The sequence below is a fragment of the Idiotropiscis lumnitzeri genome, unplaced genomic scaffold, assembly GCF_059441095.1.
Source record: "Idiotropiscis lumnitzeri isolate Australia: NSW breed Sydney's pygmy pipehorse unplaced genomic scaffold, RoL_Ilum_1.0 HiC_scaffold_23, whole genome shotgun sequence".
NCBI classification, from domain to species: Eukaryota; Metazoa; Chordata; class Actinopteri; order Syngnathiformes; family Syngnathidae; genus Idiotropiscis; species Idiotropiscis lumnitzeri.
The window spans coordinates 2,479,878-2,490,000 of NW_028283561.1; the positions used below are offsets into that span (position 1 = coordinate 2,479,878).

Consider the following 10,123-nt stretch of genomic DNA (forward strand, 5'->3'; position numbering starts at 1 on the left):
CATGCTCTGCTTACCAAACAATATGTATTTGAAGAGTGATTTTAATTGTTCTGTTTTACTTTGTCTTCTCACTTCTCCAATATTCAGACAGCTCCGCCAAGACCAACGTTTCACCCCCACACTGATATAAAATGGACCCAACCGTTTGGGTCTCTTTCCAAATTTGGTACCAAAGCCTCCCCCACAGTGCGGCAGCTATCTTGAATTGGCCCGTTCCCAGAGAGTTTTACTTCATTCAGTGTCATTCAGTATTATTCAAAATCTTTCAGTGTCATTCCAAATCATTCAATGTCATTCACGATCTTTCCACATGCTTCCACCTTCCATCGTTCAGTGTCATTCCACATTCTCTTTGATATATAACATAACATAATGTAACCCAGTAGAGAAAACACCATTTTATTTTGAAAAAACATTTATTGTGTTAAGAGGAAGTGTATATCTCTCGTCTACTTGATTTCCTGTTTGGAGTGTCATTCATCTGATTATGACTTTCTGATTCGTCAAAGTCAAGTTGTCCCGCCTTCTCGAGATGCTATCTCGAGATTAGCTGTGTATATCGTTCTTTTACGCCTGGACACCCTACTGAAAGGTTGCGTGACGATATCTAATGCTAATGTGCCGTTCGGTGAGTGAAATACTTATTGAAGTTGATATAAATGTGACCAATAATAAAATGTTAATTGGGAAATGTTTTATCTCAAGTGTGGATACCAGTGAGAACTGAGGGTCTGTGACAATTCGACCGTGTTCGTACTTGAACGTCGTATTGGTGAGTCGCCATGCACTTGCTATGGACTGTCGTAAAAACGTTTATGTGAGGCTAACGCTAAGCTAACGTTAAGCTAATGCTAATCGCGAGTGGAAATGTACTGCTTGTTTACAGTGAAAGAGTTGATTTTACTTGTTTTAAGGTCTTTCTAAAGCAAGGTTTATGTTGACAAACAAATGTATAACTGCTCATTTTGATGTAATATGTGTTAAAAGTGAAATGTTGAATTGACTCAGTTATGTTTGTTATACAATTATTTCTTTATTGAAGTGATTGATATGTAAACCATAAAACATGGTTATTGAGAAATTGGACATATTGAGAAATGTGTTTATTGTTAGCTCATGAGTTCATTTCATGTGTTACAATGACAATTTGGAAAACATGCATGTAAATTAATAACTGTTATAAATGTGATATTTAGATGCAGTATTTATGATAATTGAAAACTATAGAGCTATAGCGACTGATGATACTGGAAACTGATAATAGACTTATTAGCTGCATACAATAATTTCATTATTGTTATGCAGGCTGGGTTTTTTGTCTTGGCATTAAACCAAGATCCGAAACTGAATGGATTCTCCTTTGATGGAGATGGCGAGCCTGAGCCCAGAACCACATCTGCGATAAAGGAACCACAGTCTTCACCAACTTCTTTGTGAACATCACGTGGTAACACACCTAATTACCACCACGACAAGACTTTTTTCCCCAAGACTACCGGAAAGAACATTGACTGACTTAAACAAAATATTACTGAGCTCAGTAGGACTTTGGGATTATTATTTCTAATTTTTGGGATTTGTGATTTATTTTATGTATATGATGCCGGCTGTGAATTTGTAAATAATTGTTTTGTTTTCCATGTTAATACAGTTATTGTTGTTGCTCATTTCTGCCTCCAGCTATTTCATTCACACACCTATCAATTATCACTATTGTAGCCTTCGAGAATCTAGAGTCTGGTCCAATTTATTAAATATCAAACTAACACTATCTTTAAGTAATCGGGGGTTACATAGCAATAACATCATCCTGGGTCAGCAGACACCTAATTAATGTGTTAATACATGATACATTTTTATATAAGCAACACTTATGATTGTAACGTATTTTTAATTCTTTCTAGGCGGGAACTGTCCGAACAAAAAATTCATGCAATTTGTAATTAGACACTTTGTCATACAAAAAGTCACTCAGGGCAAGAGAAAAAAAATTGTCACTTGCCCAAGTTGGGCAAGTAATTTGGCCACTCGGGCAAGGCAAATTTTAGTGGCACTTGCCCTATGGGGAAGCAGTTTTTAAAGTTAACTTCGAACCCTGTGATGGTGTCTTGTGACCAGTCTTTATCAGCTGATGTTCCATGAAGGCGTGCCTTACCTGTCACAAGAATGAAGGCAAGTCACGCCCCCCGCTGTCCGTTCACTCCGCCAAGATGCTGCTCCAGGTGGTAGAGAGGATGAAGTCTCCCTTGTCTCTGTTCATGGTTTTTATGCCTCGCTTGCAGATCTCAATTGCTTCTTTGATCCAGCGCTGTAGTTTGTTCTCTCCGGTGCGGATGACCCTGCCCTTCTCCCAGTCCATGATGTGCTTTTCCCTTTTGCAGTGGTCAGTGATTGCTGATTTGTAATGTTCATGTTGTGCTTGTTCTTTTACTGCTCTGATTTTTTAATTTTTTTGACAGGTAAGTCACACCCTCATGGAACATCAGCTGATAAAGACGGGTCTCAAGACACCATCATGCGACACTCTGAAGAAGGCGAAAGACTCGCCGAAACATGTCAGGTAAAAAATTAACCTAAAACATAATTGTCTGCTTTTAATGAATCAGTCAAATATCAATAATAAGAAGACAAAATGAACCTAATACAAATAAATGAATGCTTAATAACTCCCCTGCACATGCTCCTAAAAATCCAAACCTTCACCTGTAAATAAAACGTCCCGACCTGAAGACATCTTAATGTTATTATTTTGTTATACACACAGTGCCGCCAAGTGGAATCAAAAATTTGTTTTTATTTTAATTTTCACGTACTGCACGGTGCCCTTTTGACGAATCCGACTGAAAATTAGTCAGAAAAGACTCACTTACTCTCTGCCGAATTTTGTGACGTTTTGGCAAAAGGCGTGGCTATTACGGTGCTGAAAAGTCCGATTGTACTCTGTGGCAACAAAAGCTCCGGCAACATTACTCAGATGATACTATCTTCTCGAAGTTGTACACATTTGAGGATACTTCAGCCCTGAAGACATCCACCAACTTATTTTTCATCGTAGTAGTAGCGCCACCAACTGGTAAAAGCTAATACAAGTTATTTTTTTGGATGTTTTTCTCCGTGCAACTCAACAAGGTCGCCCTCATATATGCTCGGATGACTGTTTCGGCCATGAGGATGTCACAATACGAAATTCATCCTTTTTCGTGAAAAGTTGTGGGAGTGGCATTGCACTGTTCGGCAATAAAACAACGCTGATTATGAGGTTCTAAATATGAACGACAACTCGTGAAACTTTACACACACATCAGGCAGCGCAAATTTATCAATATTTTATACGTTAGTTGTGCAGCTTTTTTGAAATGGCTCGCCATGGCCCTCGAGAAATGTTAAAAAAAACAGCCCTGGTTGAGTGTTTCACCTCGCTTTTTGTAAATTTTATGGAGTACAGTGAACCCTCGGTTATCGCGGTTAATGGGGAACGAGACCACCCGCGAAAACTGAAAATCCGCGAAGTAGCGGCGCACCTTCAAAAATGCTTAAAAAAAAATACAATATATATAATAAATATATAAATATATATATATATATATATATATATATATATATATATATATATATATATATATATATATATATATATATATATATATATATATATACGGAGAGAGAGAGAGTGAAATTCATGTTATAACAAAAAAACCAAATTATTATTAAAACGTATTATTTTTTTATTCCCCAGCCATTCTTTTTGTATTTATTTAATTACTCAGACTTTTACCTGCTGGTACGCCGTCTGGTGTGCCCTGTGAAATGAAAGGTGCCATTCTTTATTTATTTATTTATTTATTCATTTATTCATTCATAACTGACAGCTTCGCGCTCCGCTCGTGCCCGGGCGGAAGAGGTGCTCCAATTCGGCTTAACTGTGACACACGCCCACCCTCCTCCCCCGGAGCTTCCATTCGGTTAAACTTAGGGGCCGCTTGGCACCGCCCGTGGCCGGGGAAGGTGCTCCTCTTCGGCTTACTGTGACGCGAGCATGCCCTCCTCCTCCGGAGCTTCCATTCGGTTAAACTTAGGGGCCGCTTGGAACCGCCCGTGGCCGGGGAAGGTGCTCCTCTTCGGCTTACTGTGACGCGAGCATGCCCTCCTCCTCCGGAGCTTCCATTCGGTTAAACTTAGGGGCCGCTTGGAACCGCCCGTGCCCGGGGAAGGTGCTCCTCTTCGGCTTACTGTGACGCGAGCATGCCCTCCTCCTCCGGAGCTTCCATTCGGTTAAACTTAGGGGCCGCTTGGCACCGCCCGTGCCCGGGGAAGGTGCTCCTCTACGGCTTAACTGCCACGCACGCCGGCCGGAGCTCTGGTACTGTCCGAACCGCGCGAAACGTCGCCACCGATCGTGTCCGGGGGAACGTGCTCTTCTTCGTCCACTCTCCTCTTCCCCCACGCTCTTCTTTGGCGCACGCCGGCCGTCTAACCGCTCCAGCGCCCCGTCGTGCCGCTCGGCGAAACTACAATGCCCCCGAATATTTTTTAGACCCGCGAAGCACTGAACCCGCGAAAGGTGAACCGCCAAGTAGCGAGGGTTCACTGTATGTATAAGACCAAGACCTACAAAAAAGTCTCTTGGAGCAATGAGCCAGGTTTTACAGGAAGTCGGCCATTTTGAATGTACTTAAAAGGGGGCGGGTCACCACAATGGACTTTGTGTAGAAATTATTATTGGGGCCCGAGCAGCGACCGCGGCGAGGTCCCTATTTTTTTTGTAGAAATTATTATTAGGGCCCGAGCAGCGACCGCTACGAGGTCCCCATTGTTTTTGTGGAAATTATTATTATTATTATTATTAGGGCCCGAGCAGTGACCGCTGCGAGGTCCCTATTGTTTTTCTAGAAATTGTTATTAGGGCCCGAGCTGCGACGGCTGCGAGGTCCCTATTGTTTTTGTAGAAAATATTATTACTTTTATTATTAATAATATTATTATTATTATTATTAGGGCCTGAGCAGCGACCGCTGCGAAGTCCCTATTGTTTTTGTAGAAATTATTATTATTATTATTTTTCCGATTGTTCGATCGCATTTTTGACCCCGAAACATGCACAAAAATTCACCAAACTTGGCAGTCTCATCGGGCATGGCGAAAAATTTGATATTTTAACGTCTAATATGAACAGGAAGTGAGTTATTAATTTTTGAAAGTCCGACTTTTGCCCTTTTTTGCATGTTTACAGGGGTCATTCTTTTGCACCCTGATCCTAAAGGCTTCATCTGATTGCCTTAAAATTCTGTCTGTAGCATCTTAAGACCTGGGACAAACACTGGGGCTAAAATTTTTTGTTTCCGAAATACTATATTAACGGGGGCGGGGCTTCGAAGTTTTCACTTAAGATTTCCTTCGCCGCAATGGACAAAATGCTTAATAACTCTCCTGCACATGCTGCTAAAAATCCAAAACTTCACATGTACATAAAGAGTCGGTACCTGAAGACATCTATATGTTTATATTCAGTTATACACCTTGCGCCAATCAATATAATTTTATACATTTTGACGTACTGCACGGTGCCCTTTTAACGAATCCGATTGAAAATTGGCTAGAAAAGACTCAAGACATTGATCTTACTCTATCCCTATTTTTGTGACTTTCCTTCGAAGGGCGTGGCTATTACGGTGCCGCAGAGTCTGATTAATCTCCGTGGCAACAAAAGTTCCTGCAAAATGATTCAGATGATCCATCTTCTCGAAATTTTTCACATTTGAGGATATTCAGGCCCTGAAGACGGCTGCCAACTTATTTTTGATCGCAGTGGTAGCGCCACCAACTGGTTAAAACAAATACAAATTATTTTCGTTGATGTTTTTCTCCGGGCAGGTTAACAAAATCTACCTTATATTTGTTCGGATGAGTGTTTAGGCCTTGAGGATGTCACAATATGAAAGTCTTTCGCCTTCTTCAGAGTGTCACATGATGGTGTCTTGTGACCCGTCTTTATCAGCTGATGTTCCATGAGGGCGTGACTTACCTGTCACAAGAATGAAGGCAAGTCACGCCCCCCGCTGTCCGTTCACTCCGCCAAGATGCTGCTCCAGGTGGTAGAGAGGATGAGGGCTCCCTTGTCTCTGTTCATGGTTTTTATGCCTCGCTTGCAGATCTCAATGGCCTCTCTGATCCAGCGCTGTTGTTTGTTCTCTTCGTTGCGGATGACCCTGCCCTTCTCCCGGTCCATGATGTGGTTTTCCCTTTTGCAGTGGTCAGTGATTGCTGATTTGTAATATTCATGTTGTGCTTGTTCTTTTACTGCTCTGATTTTTCATTTTTTTGACAGGTAAGTCACACCCTCATGGAACATCAGCTGATAAAGACGGGTCTCAAGACACCATCATGTGACACTCTGAAGAAGGCGAAAGACTCGCCGAAACATGTCAGGTAAAAAATTAACCTAAAACATAATTGTCTGCTTTTAATGAATCTGTCAAATATCAATAATAAGAAGACAAAATGAACCTAATACAAATAAATGAATGCTTAATAACTCCCCTGCACATGCTCCTAAAAATCCAAACCTTCACCTGTAAATAAAACGTCCCGACCTGAAGACATCTTAATGTTATTATTTTGTTATACACACAGCGCCGCCAAGTGGAATCAAAAATGTGTTTTTATTTTAATTTTCACATACTGCACGGTGCCCTTTTGACGAATCCGACTGAAAATTTGTCAGAAAAGACTCAAGACAATGATCTTACTCTCTGCCGAATTTTGTGACGTTTTGGCAAAAGGCGTGGCTATTACGGTGCTGAAAAGTCCGATTGTACTTTGTGGCAACAAAAGCTCCGGCAACATGACTCAGATGATCCTATCTTCTCGAAGTTGTACACATTTGAGGATACTTCAGCCCTGAAGACATCTACCAACTTATTTTTCATCGTAGTAGTAGCGCCACCAACTGGTAAAAGCTAATACAAATTATTTTCTTGGATGTTTTTCTCCGTGCAACTCAACAAGGTCGCCCTCATATATGCTCGGATGACTGTTTCGGCCATGAGGATGTCACAATACGAAATTCATCCTTTTTCGTGAAAAGTTGTGGGAGTGGCATTGCACTGTTCGGCAATAAAACAACGCTGATTATGAGGTTCTAAATATGAACGACAACTCGTGAAACTTTACACACACATCAGGCAGAGCAAATTTATCAATATTTTATACGTTAGTTGTGCAGCTTTTTTGAAATGGCTCGCCATGGCCCTCGAGAAATGTTCAAAAAAGCAGCCCTGGTTGAGTGTTTCACCTCGCTTTTTGTAAATTTTATGGAGTACAGTGAACCCTCGATTATCGCGGTTAATGGGGACCGAGACCACCCGCGAAAACTGAAAATCCGCGAAGTAGCGGCGCACCTTCAAAAATGCTTAAAAAAAAAAAATACAATAATACAATAAATATAATATATATATATATATATATATATATATATATATATGGCTGAGTGGTCTAAGGCGCCGCGTTCAGGACCCAGTCTCCCCAGGAGGCCTGGGTTCGAATCTCGAATTTCCCCATTGTGGGACTAATAAAGGGAATATTATTATTATTATTATATATATTATTATATATATATATATATATATATCTATAAACATATATATTTATATATATATACGGGGAGAGAGAGAGAGAGTGAAATTCATGTTATTACAAAAAAAACAAATTATTATTAAAACGTATTATTTTTTTATTCCCCAGCCATTCTTTTTGTATTTATTTAATTACTCCGACTTTTACCTGCTGGTACGCCGTCCGGTGTGCCCTGTGAAATGAAAGGTGCCATTCTTTATTTATTTATTTATTTATTCATTTATTCATTCATAACTGACAGCTTCGCGCTCCGCTCGTGCCCGGGCGGAAGAGGTGCTCCAATTCGGCTTTACTGTGACACACGCCCACCCTCCTCCCCCGGAGCTTCCATTCGGTTAAACTTAGGGGCCGCTTGGCACCGCCCGTGCCCGGGGAAGGTGCTCCTCTTCGGCTTACTGTGTCGCGAGCATGCCCTCCTCCTCCGGAGCTTCCATTCGGTTAAACTTAGGGGCCGCTTGGAACCGCCCGTGCCCGGGGAAGGTGCTCCTCTTCGGCTTACTGTGACGCGAGCATGCCCTCCTCCTCCGGAGCTTCCATTCGGTTAAACTTAGGGGCCGCTTGGCACCGCCCGTGCCCGGGGAAGGTGCTCCTCTACGGCTTAACTGCCACGCACGCCGGCCGGAGCTCTGGTACGGTCCGAACCGCGCGAAACGTCGTCACCGATCCTGTCCGGGGGAACGTGCTCTTCTTCGTCCACTCTCCTCTTCGCCCACGCTCTTCTTCGGCGCACGCCGGCCGTCTAACCGCTCCAGCGCCCCGTCGTGCCGCTCGGCGAAACTACAATGCCCCCGAATATTTTTTATACCCGCGAAGCACTGAACCCGCGAAAGGTGAACCGCGAAGTAGCGAGGGTTCACTGTATGTATAAGACCAAGACCTACAAAAAAGTCTCTTGGAGCAATGAGCTAGGTTTTACAGGAAGTCGGCCATTTTGAATTTACTTAAAAGGGGCGGGTCACCACAATGGACTTTGTGTAGAAATTATTATTGGGGCCCGAGCAGCGACCGCGGCGAGGTCCCTATTGTTTATGTAGAAATTATTATTAGGGCCCGAGCAGCGACCGCTACGAGGTCCCCATTGTTTTTGTGGAAATTATTATTATTATTATTATTAGGGCCCGAGCAGTGACCGCTGCGAGGTCCCTATTGTTTTTCTAGAAATTGTTATTAGGGCCCGAGCTGCGACGGCTGCGAGGTCCCTACTGTTTTTGTAGAAAATATTATTACTTTTATTATTATTATTATTATTATTATTATTAGGGCCTGAGCAGCGACCGCTGCGAAGTCCCTATTGTTTTTGTAGAAATTATTATTATTATTATTTTTCCGATTGTTCGATTGCATTTTTGTCCCCCGAAACATGCACAAAAATTCACCAAATTTGGCAGTCTCATCGGGCATGGCGAAAAATTTGATATTTTAACGTCTAATATGAACAGGAAGTGAGTTATGAATTTTTGAAAGTCCGACTTTTGCCTTTTTTTGCATGTTTACAGGGGTCATTCTTTTGCACCCTGATCCTAAAGGCTTCATCTGATTGCCTTAAAATTCTGTCTGTAGCATCTTAAGACCTGGGACAAACACTGGGACTAAAATTTTTTGTTTCCGAAATACTATATGACGGGGGCGGGGCTTCGAAGTTTTCACTTAAGATTTCCTTCGCCGCAATGGACAAAATGCTTAATAACTCTCTTGCACATGCTGCTAAAAATCCAAAACTTCACATGTACATAAAGAGTCGGTACCTGAAGACATCTATATGTTTATATTCAGTTATACACCTTGCGCCAATCAATATCATTTTTTACATTTTGACGTACTGCACGGTGCCCTTTTAACGAATCCGATTGAAAATTGGCTAGAAAAGACTCAAGACATTGATCTTACTCTATCCCTATTTTTGTGACTTTCCTTCGAAGGGCGTGGCTATTACGGTGCCGCAGAGTCTGATTATTCTCCGTGGCAACAAAAGTTCCTGCAAAATGATTCAGATGATCCATCTTCTCGAAATTTTTCACATTTGAGGATATTCAGGCCCTGAAGACGGCTGCCAACTTATTTTTGATCGCAGTGGTAGCGCCACCAACTGGTTAAAACAAATACAAATTATTTTCGTTGATGTTTTTCTCCGGGCAGGTTAACAAAATCTACCTTATATTTGCTCGGATGAGTGTTTAGGCCTTGAGGATGTCACAATACGAAAGTCTTTCGCCTTCTTCAGAGTGTCACATGATGGTGTCTTGTGGCCCGTCTTTATCAGCTGATGTTCCATGAGGGCGTGACTTACCTGTCACAAGAATGAAGGCAAGTCACGCCCCCCGCTGTCCGTTAACTCCGCCAAGATGCTGCTCCAGGTGGTAGAGAGGATGAAGGCTCCCTTGTCTCTGTTCATGGTTTTTATGCCTCGCTTGCAGATCTCAATGGCCTCTCTGATCCAGCGCTGTTGTTTGTTCTCTTCGGTGCCGATGACCCTGCCCTTCTCCCGGTCCAT

The 10,123-nt window shown here is 42.1% G+C and overlaps 1 long non-coding RNA gene across 2 annotated transcripts; it reads left to right on the forward strand.

Annotated features, from left to right (window-relative positions):
• The first annotated feature begins 393 nt into the window (after window positions 1–393).
• LOC148316067 (uncharacterized) lies at window positions 394–1,667 on the forward strand. Of its 2 annotated transcripts, XR_015840383.1 has the most exons (3): window positions 394–628; window positions 706–772; window positions 1,306–1,667. It is a non-coding gene; the product is annotated as an uncharacterized LOC148316067 (long non-coding RNA). The 2 variants fall into 2 exon arrangements; XR_015840382.1 differs by having other exon boundaries at window positions 394–772.
• The last annotated feature ends 8,456 nt before the right edge of the window (window positions 1,668–10,123 follow it).